The sequence below is a fragment of the Chelonoidis abingdonii genome, chromosome 2 (assembly GCF_003597395.2).
Source record: "Chelonoidis abingdonii isolate Lonesome George chromosome 2, CheloAbing_2.0, whole genome shotgun sequence".
Taxonomy (NCBI): domain Eukaryota; kingdom Metazoa; phylum Chordata; order Testudines; family Testudinidae; genus Chelonoidis; species Chelonoidis abingdonii.
In genome coordinates, this window is record NC_133770.1 from 214,085,338 (window position 1) to 214,095,086 (window position 9,749).

General features: G+C 42.8%; 1 protein-coding gene across 3 annotated transcripts in view; it reads right to left on the bottom strand.

Annotated features, from left to right (window-relative positions):
- SMCHD1 (structural maintenance of chromosomes flexible hinge domain containing 1) overlaps window positions 1–9,749 on the bottom strand; it is a 187,044-nt gene that overhangs the window by 115,949 nt on the left and 61,346 nt on the right. The window lies entirely within an intron of this gene.

The window sequence follows — 9,749 nt, forward strand, 5'->3', positions numbered from 1 at the left end:
ATTTATGACTTGGTAAATACATAATATAGATGTAGCAAAACTAAGCAATAAAAATCAAACAAAAAGAATTAATCAAGGAAGAAGCAGGGGAGGAAGAGGGCTTATGGGAAGAAATAAAACCATCTCATTACAACATGCCATTATTTCATTCATCCAGTCTGAAATTAGACAGCAATTTAATGTGGATATTTCAAATTCTTACACAGTACAATTATATTCTTTATTCACATGTTTTTGCACTAAACTACATGCATATTTTGAAATGGCTGCCAAAGGTGGCTTTGTCAGTTTTTATTTGTTCTTGTACACAATTTTTAAAACAGTGAGTTAAATAAATTTTACTAGTAATTAATCTTGGGAGATAGTGTAGAAAAAGAAACCTTTTTTTTTTTGGGGTCAGTCACCAACACTGAGAAATGTTCTCAAATAAATTCAGAACATCCTGTTGAAAAGTATCGCCAGCTATTGCTAGCCTAAATTTGATCATTTAGTTGTAGTGCAAGATTAACCCCTGAAAGAAAGCACTTTTGACAAATCACTTCACCTCTCTACATCTAGTTCCCCATCTGTACAACGTGACTAATAATACTGTGCAGATACACTATCTATCCTAGGCAAAGGAGAAGATGATCCAGGGAGAGGCAATACACGCAGCTGCTGTAGCAAAAAGGAAGTCTGAATGGAAAAATGCTGGTCTCCAAAACCAGGACTGTGTTAAAAACCTCAAACTGGTAACATTTGTTCTGTGATGGGAGACTGAAAAGTTTCATGACTGATAATCTTCTTTTGCAGCTTCTTTCCTCATTTGTTACAAATGGATAATGCCTCTCACCTATGGAATTCAGATGTGGTATATGACTGTAGCTTGAACTCTGAAGCTAACCTCTGTTCCTATCCTCATCTTTCCCCTCAGACCACCAGAAGAAATTTTCCAAAAGCTATTTGAACTTTCCAGTGAACTGTAATTAGTATTAAGACTTGAGAATATATTATCAAACCTTAAGGTAAGTCTATATTTAAGACTCTTTTAAGAGAAAAATTCCCAAGTTATTACAAATTGTATTCCAGGCAGATTTGAATGGCGAGAGATGCTCAAAACTGAAAGAAAATTATTAGATATGAAATTTCTCATTCTGCTGCACAGCTTCTCTCCCCAGTCATAATAAATAGTAAGTAGTGAGCAGTGAATCACAAAAATAGGGAGAGAAGGATACAGAAGAAGTTTAATCATCATTAGAGCAGAATAAGCAGAAATAAAAGCTCCCCTCTATACAGTAAAAGAAGTGTTATTTGAGAAAACGATCTGAGAACTAACCCTGTAGCATCTTCCTTAGACAGGGTGCTTCTGCAGAGAAATGGAAATCTACTTGTTAAAATTTCTCAGATGAGTCTCAGATATTTTCTGTCCACAAAGCCACTACAGATCTTGTAGAAGGAACCTTGATTCCCTCTGAGAATATTTCCCTGTTGCCTACCGTAACAACTGATGCCAGATTTTAACATCTTGCCTTTGAGGCCCTGGTATTCTGGACGAATACAGCTAGTGTGTATACTCCACATGCTTTTAACAGTCTCTAAAACTCTAGGGATGTTCACTTATCACTCACACTCACTCATGCCCATTATGCCATCACTTTATTTTCCCAGAAAGAATGCTTGGAAAAATGTTTGGAAAAAAGCAATGGTAGATTTATTTTCTGAAGCGAAATGTTTCCGGCATTACAAGAATAGCCTTTTTCTCATGAGAACTGCAATGTGAATCTTGTACAAAGAGGTATTAACTCCTTGTGTTTTGGAGGTAATGTTTTTTCTAGTCTGGCCTTTCTGATTAATCTGGACATCTGAGGATACTTTATCAAGGAGTCCTATGTGCCTTCACAAAGAATACTATGAAGGCTAGTTCCCTTTGTTCTGTGATGCTTGGTTTCCAGATGTTTTCAGCTGATAAAGAACATAATCCACTGTCAACCTAAATCAGAGAGCCAACATCCAGATTATGAAATGGAGGGATACTAGATCTGGAGGTAGGACTTGTCCCCCCAATTATGTGATCACGTTTTGGTGTATTAGGAGAGTGATCAGGTTCATGCTGACAGATTCATGAGGTTGGAATACCAAAACTCCCTGAACCAGGCTGGAGATACCATCATCATCAGAGCTAAGTCCTGCCTGATTTTTTTTTTTTTTTTTTTTTTTTTTTTTTTTTTGAGGACTCTCATAGTATCAAAGGAATTGGAAGGTACAGTGGCACCCACAGCCTTACACACATTACACATTTGTATATACCACTGGCAGGGGCACCAAGTCACCTGCATTGGGCCCTCCCGTAGGCAATGGCAAAGAGCTGCAGCTTTAGCCACTCCACTTGCCCACTCAAGTTTGGTCCCTCGGCCCCTCCATCATTATGGAGCCTGACCAAAACAGAGTAGTGTTGCACCCTGGTGCACAGCAGTCATATCCTGACAGAGGTTGCAGGGCTAAACCCTGAAGGGCAGTGGGCCAGCCAGCACTACTCCTCCTCTCCACTGCTGTCCCGCATAGCCAGGACTGGTTCTCTCTCCAGAGCAGAATCTGCAGCATTTGTTGTTCAGGTCAAATACAAACAGGTCTAAATTTGAGTGCCCTCACCTGTGAAAGAATGGAGTTGTCACTCTGTAACTCAAAGCAGCACCCTGGAACCCCCATATTCACCACTGTCATATAAATATATGTTTGTACAAAGTATACCTTATGAGATAGCATTTTAAAAGTCTTGATCTGTTGAACACTAATATCCTGTTGGATTGTATGTGCTATCATTATATGTGAGGTACTGCTGTATATATTACTGAAATATGTTGTGAGGTTGGGAACACCCACAATCAGCCTTTTAGGTACAACAATGGAGCAGCCAGACATGCTGATCACCCATTAAAGGGAATTCACTCTTCCAAAGGCTATCTCAGAGAGAACATGTTGACAATGGAGACTACTTGACCAATGGGGACTGCCTGATCTCCATGTCAAAAGATCTCCCCAGCAAGCTGGAAGAAACTCTAAAAGAGGGGAAAGTGACATCATCACTCAGCCTCTTCAATGCCCTCGCCCCAGTCCAACACCTGGAGAAACATCTGGAGGACAAAGACTTCAAACTAGGACAGGGTGGTCCCGGGCTGCAAGGCAGTTCCAGGCTGCACATTGCTGTGACCTATTTATACCTCTGTCTGGGTGAGACACTGCTTGATTCAAATCCTGTTTAGTTTGCGGAACTCAGACTGCATTTATTTTGATTTCTTAGGTAACCAATTTGATCTCTGCACTTGCTACTTATAATCACTTAATCTATCTTTCTGTAGTTAATAATTTTGTTTTATATTTTACCTAAAACACTGTTTTGGTTGAAGTGCTGAGGAAATCTCAGCTCAGTTTACAAAGGCTAGTGTGTGTGTCCTTTTCTCACCATCGGAGGGGCAGACTGGGTAATGAACTTACTGTCGTGCACTGGTCAGAAGCCTGGCCAGTGTAACAGTTTGGGGATGAGGGACTGGGGAGGGAATTAGCTATTAATGGTTCATGAGTGCCTGGGAGATCACTCATGTAACTCAGCTGGGTGAGTCCCTGCCTGTGGATGTCTGTGTAAGTGCCGTATATACCAGAGGTTTGTGGCTTGACACAGCATCGGTGTGAGAGGGATACCCCACACTGGTGGGACAGAGGGCTCAATGGTGCTACAGTCCAGGTTGTACCCTGGGGACCCTGTCACAGAAGCTCTTGAATGACTATTCATGGTTATCCCAGTATTGACAACTGAGATGGTCTGTTAGTGTGTTTTGTAGGCTGTGGAGATGAAGGTCCACTGGTGTAACACGGTTGCCGACGTACTCATTCCCACAAGCAGATAACCTTTGGGCACAGCAGTAACAAGTGAATGCCTCTCTGTTTCCTGATAAGTACATTGTCATGGAGTTGTCCATGAGCACCTATACTCTGGCACCTCAAAGTGCCAGGAAAAAGCTATGCATGACATCCAAATGGCTTTCAATTCCAGGATGTTTATGTGAAAATTGAACTCCTGATGGGACCACAGTCTTCGGTCTGAAGGTACTCCAGATAAGCTCCCAATCCTACCATGAATGTGTATCACTAGTACTATGTTGAAGAGATGTGAAAAGGGCTGTAAACATGTAGAGGATCCTTCCATCAATCTAATGAGGAAGAGAGAGCCTGGGGATTCGTGACCAACATATCTATGTGGTTTCTGCGGGGTAGTTACACGCATCTCAACCATCCTTGCATGGAGCACAGGTCAAGTCTGGCAATTTGCATCACACAGGTGCAGGAGGTCATGCAGCCCATGAGTTTTAGGCAGGTTTAAAACTCGTGAGAGACTTGTGTTAGACTGAAGTTGCTTGACAAGATGCAGAAACGGGGGACATCTGTCTTGTGGCAGACAGGCTTTTGCTGTTGGGGAGTTCAATACTGCCCCTATAAACTCTATGCTGAGTAGGAGTGAGCATGGACTTTGCGTCATTGAATATGAGGCTTAGTACAGCAACAAGATCAAATCCAGAATTACTTGCACTGAGATTTTCACTGGTTGAGGCAACTGATCTCAAATTAGCCAGCCACTGAGGTACACGTAACATGAATCTCTTGTCTTCTCAGGAATGCCGCTACAACTGCCAGGCATTTAAAGACCAGTGGGGCTGTGGAGGTATGGTAATGAGACTTTCCCATAAGAAACCTGAGTTATTTCTTGTGGGCAGGGTGAACTATAAAACACCTACTTTCATACTGCAAGTCAAGAGTCACAAACCAATCGTGAGAATCTACAGTAGGAATTGTGGACGATAGACTCATCTTGAACTTGAATTGATGGATGAATATGTCAAGCTGCTGGAGTTTGATGGTGAGGCATCAACCCCTTTTCTTCTTTGGGACCAGAAAATGAGAATTAAAATCCCCAGCCGTAGAATTCCACAGGCACTTCCTTCACTACTCTGAGTTCTCTGAAGGAATCCACTTACTGAGAAATATATCATAAAGAGGAGTCCCAAAAGGGGAAAGGGGAGGAAGCAGTAGGAAGGGATTGGACCCAGACTGGAGTACCTCTTGTCCATAATCTTCAGGACCCAATGGTTTGAGATCCCTATCTCCTGAAACAAGATTAAATGTTTCCAAAAGGGGAGGTGGTATAAGGGAGGGATATGAACCACTGGTTCTGCAAGGTTCTCAATCTCTGTCAAACCTGCTGTTGTGACATTGATAGACTGTGTCTGGTGGAGGAGGAAGGCACAGAATGACTCTTCCTTAGGAACCTCTGCTTTTCCTCAAAGGTTCAGACTCTCTCAGCTGACTGCAGTAGTATGAGCACGCTTGCCTGTGACAGCTGAGATTTGAACTGTTTCCTTCTGGAAGCTGCAGAGTATACCTCCAGGCAGTGTAAACTCAACCTCAAATCCTTTAATGGGTGAAAGGCTTTGGTAATGTTGTTTGTAAAGAGGTTACTGCCCATGAAGAGGAGGTCCTCAATGGCTGTTTGAACCTCTTTCAGACTGCAGTTCTTAGGAATACTGGAGGCTCTGCACATTGTTACTGTTGTAGCTATACTATGGGATTGCCGCAAATGAGGTGTTGATAGCGGCTTGTAGTGAGGTCTCTGAGACCACCTGTCCCTCCTGCACAAGGGATTTAACCTCCTCTCTGTACACCTGTGGAAGTCTCTCAAGGAACTGGGGTATACGTTCCCAATTCAGGAAATCATATTTAGCCAGCAGCACTTGGTAATTTCTAATGCACATTTGTAGACTGGTTGAGGAATATGACTCTTGGTCAACGAGGTTCAACTTTTTAGAGTGCCTCTGAGAGGGTGTCACTTTAGATGGCCCCTGCTAGATCACCCTGTACCATGAACCGCATGAATACCACAAAGAGAAACTGTGGTGGCAAAGTCTCTGGCTCAGGAACGTTAGCCAGTATCATAAAGCGTGGTGCGGAGGGACTCAGTGCTGCAGCTTTCACTACTGTGGCTTTCACGGCTGTCAACAGAATCTTGGTCTAACCATGATCTCTCTGTACTGGGGCTTTTAGTGTTGGTGTGAGGAGGTCTGAAGAGCTGTCCACACGGCTGGCTTCAGTTTCAATTACTTTGGTGTCAGCTGTTTCTCTGCCTGATGCTTTAACCATCAGTTGCTGGGAGTCTGCTTCCAAAGTCTGTACTGAAGCCAAACAGTGACCAATGCCAAGCCATCAGCAGGAGCTCATCTGGGCTTTGAACTACCTCCTAGGCTGGATCTGCTCAGGGCTGGACAGAGAGATTTATATCTCTGGTCACACTGAGAGTTCATTCAGTCTTCTCTTTCTTGAGCTGAAAACATGAGGAGGTTCTGGACAACTTTGTGATGGAAGAATGGAACTTCCTCAATGCTAACTAGCTCTAGAGACAAGAGTGGACTGACATCTTATCAGGGTGCTCAGTGGTAGTCTGGTCCAGTGGAGCAGTTTTCTCACTCTCGAGGGCCAACAAAGCCCTAATGGATCCTTTTTGAAAAGGAGCAACATATAGAGCATATGCACTTCTTCTGGGTAGAAGACACACATAGTGTGCATCACTGATACAAATAACACATTCACAAGAGAGACAAGAGTTGAATCCAGGTGACATGACTGAGTACCAATGCCAGAAGCAGCATGTGGGCCTTAACATCTAGTGTCTGTGTGTACACATGTGTGCACATGTATGTGTGTGCACATCTGTTTTACACAATGCCACCGGGCTACAAGTAATAAAACTACATAGAAAGAGAAATCATAGAATGTACTAAGATAGACACTGCAGATGTGTGTCATCCTGAAGTCATAAGCAGTAAGAAAAAACTGGAGAACAGTTGTTGTTGCAGCTGCCCCACCATTTATGCTACCGTACTATCTGCCACAGGGCACTGGAGGGCGTGCGGGCACGGCTCCAATGGACACTGCTACTCATAAGATTCCAATCTCACAAACACAGGGTGTTAAGTCTGAGGCTCCCCCCTCCGTCACATTAGGATAGCAGCAGCCATGAGCCAAAAAGCAGAAAGTCACATCCTCACATTCTATCTAATTTACATTAAAATAATGTAATATTGGACTGTTAAGAAGGAGATCCTGTTCTAATAGTACCCACCATCACCAGATAAAGAAACAGATCTTAAGATGTTTAAAGAAAACTTTGTTTGGTAGCATTGTGTCTGGCAAAGAATCACCTATCAACAGCTGAGGTTGTGAAATCTCTACTTTATAGTTTTGCCTTTATGGTCCCAACTTCTCTACTGTTTATGTCTGGTTCTTTGATTGATTGTCTGTTGCATAACTAATTTTAAAGATTTAAATCATATTGCGAAACAATTCTTTGCTCAATCATACCCTACCACCCTAACTAAGGTGGTAGGGTATGATTGAGCAAAGAATTGTTTCGGAATATGTTAGGATTGGTCAAAGAATTTTTTTTGTAATACTTTAATAAAATGATTGGTTAAGGTACAGCTCAGGAGGACTCAAGTTTCACTATATAAACTGGAGTCCAAAAGGAAGTTCTTTGGAACCAACTCCAGGACACAGCCCTAAGATCAGAGCTGCCAGACCTCAACACTCTGATATCATGCAGAAGCTGGAGTCCCTGGCATGATCCTGACTAGCTAGCAGGAAAAAGTTCATCTGCCTTATTACGAGTGGTGAGCATTGTATGCTTAGTGTGTGCATTCTGTTTTCGTGATTGTTAATAAACAGAGATTAAGGCTATTACTGTGTAAGACTTTCACTGGTAAAGTATCAGAGGGGTAGCCGTGTTAGTCTGGATCTGTAAAAGGCTGGTAAAGGCTCTCCAGACTCAGAGTGTAAGGTTACACCCTGAGCCCACGGAAGGGTAAGGATGGATGCCTAAATTAAAAGGGTTATGACCTGAGCACATGGAAGGGTAAAGGTGGGTCCCCTAGAATGTGGGGCTACACCTTAAGCCCTAGGAATAGGGTAAATGGGGGTGCTCCAAGAGTGTGCAGATAAACACAGGGCACATACACATCAGAAATGGAATACATGTGGACAATCACTAGAAGAATCACCTGAAAGATGCCTGCCTGCTTTCCCAGGTTGCTTACCATCTGTTTTGAGTAACTCCGTGGTACCATTTGAGGCTTTATTCATGAAGCCAGGAGCCATTTTGAACATGGGAAGAAAAGGGAAGCCAGCACCTCGTACTTTTGTGGAAGGGCCTGACTAAGTGAAAGCCAACTATGGATGGGAAAAATGATGATTAGTGAGAGAAACCATCTTGAATAAAGTCTGCTTCTTGCTAGATTAAGTTTCAGAATTCTAGACACGTGTGTTTTCACTTTTATTTGCTTGTAAAACTTTCTAATTTTATTTCTTTTACTTAACATTACTTAACCTAGGCCCTATTGTTAATAAATTTGTTTTATTTTACTATAAAGCAACTCAATGCTGTGTTTAAGGAGAAGGGTATATTTACCCCCACTTAAGTTAATAAGCTGTGATGTGGTTTTATCTTTATAAAAGAGCAATACTTTTCTCTCTGAGCTGCCCAGGAGAGAGCTGGAAACTTCAAGGCATGTGATTTAGCAGAGTGCGCTGGGGTCATCTTGCTGACTGTAACCGAGGTTGGTGCAAGCCACAGTGCCACTGGTGGGTTGCTGGCCAGCTGCTGGGGTCGGAGCTGCTGGACCAGGGTTGCAGCTATATACAGATGCTCAGGGTGTGACCTGAATGCTGGTAGACTGGTTGTGAGCAACCCAGGTTCGCAGCTACAGGAGCAAAGCATTCTTAGGCGCTTAGGATTACAGGGCAGACAGTAACACAATCCCTCACTGGTCCAGAAGACCTGTCCTCCACCCTCCGAGCCCCAACCAGACCATGACAAAGTCTTATAGACAACAGCCTCCTTTACTACACAACTCTGATTCATCCTGTTCACTGAATGAGGCAATGGTTCTGTGGGAAAAACAATATGTGATCATGTGATGAAAGAATAGATCATCATGCATACTCAAAAGAAAGCCAAAATAACATTGTACAGATATTTCCTAATTTTTCAGTGCTTGATTTTGCAACCCTAATAATGTTCATTTAATGTAGTTTGTGTGTTATTTCGTAGGTTTAAAAAAAAAGCAAAATTGGAAAAAAAAACTAAATTCCAACATGTGGCATCACACAGACAGTCAGGTGGGTTATTAGCACAGTTGGAACCCTTAGATTCACAGCACAGACCTCTGCTACTTGTGTTATTGAGAGCAGTAGTAGGCAGTCCTCCTGTATATGAACCAGCACTAGAGGGGGTAAGAGAGACAATTTTGCCAGTGGGTTTCTGACACTTGTTAACAGCAGAAGAATTGAGAGACTCGGCACTTTGGGTTCAATTACAGACCTTGGAAAGACCATGCTCTAGAGAGCACAGACTCTTCCATCCATTCTCCCCTAAACTTGGCTCCTTTCTGCACCATATCATCCCAACTGTCCCTGCCCCAGTCCCAGTCCTTCTCTACTCCATTCCCAGTCTCCACTTCTGTCATAAGTAGATAGGTAAGGGTTAATTTTCTTTTACCTGTAAGGGGTGGACAGGGGGGAATCAAGCACCTGACCAGAGGACCAATCAGAGAACTGGATTTTTTTTAAAAGTCTGGGAGGGAAAGGAACTCGGGGTCTTTTGTTTCTCCCGGCTGTGGTGAGAGCATCTTTCCTTCTATCTCCAAGCTTCTTTCTAATCTTCTGTTACCAAG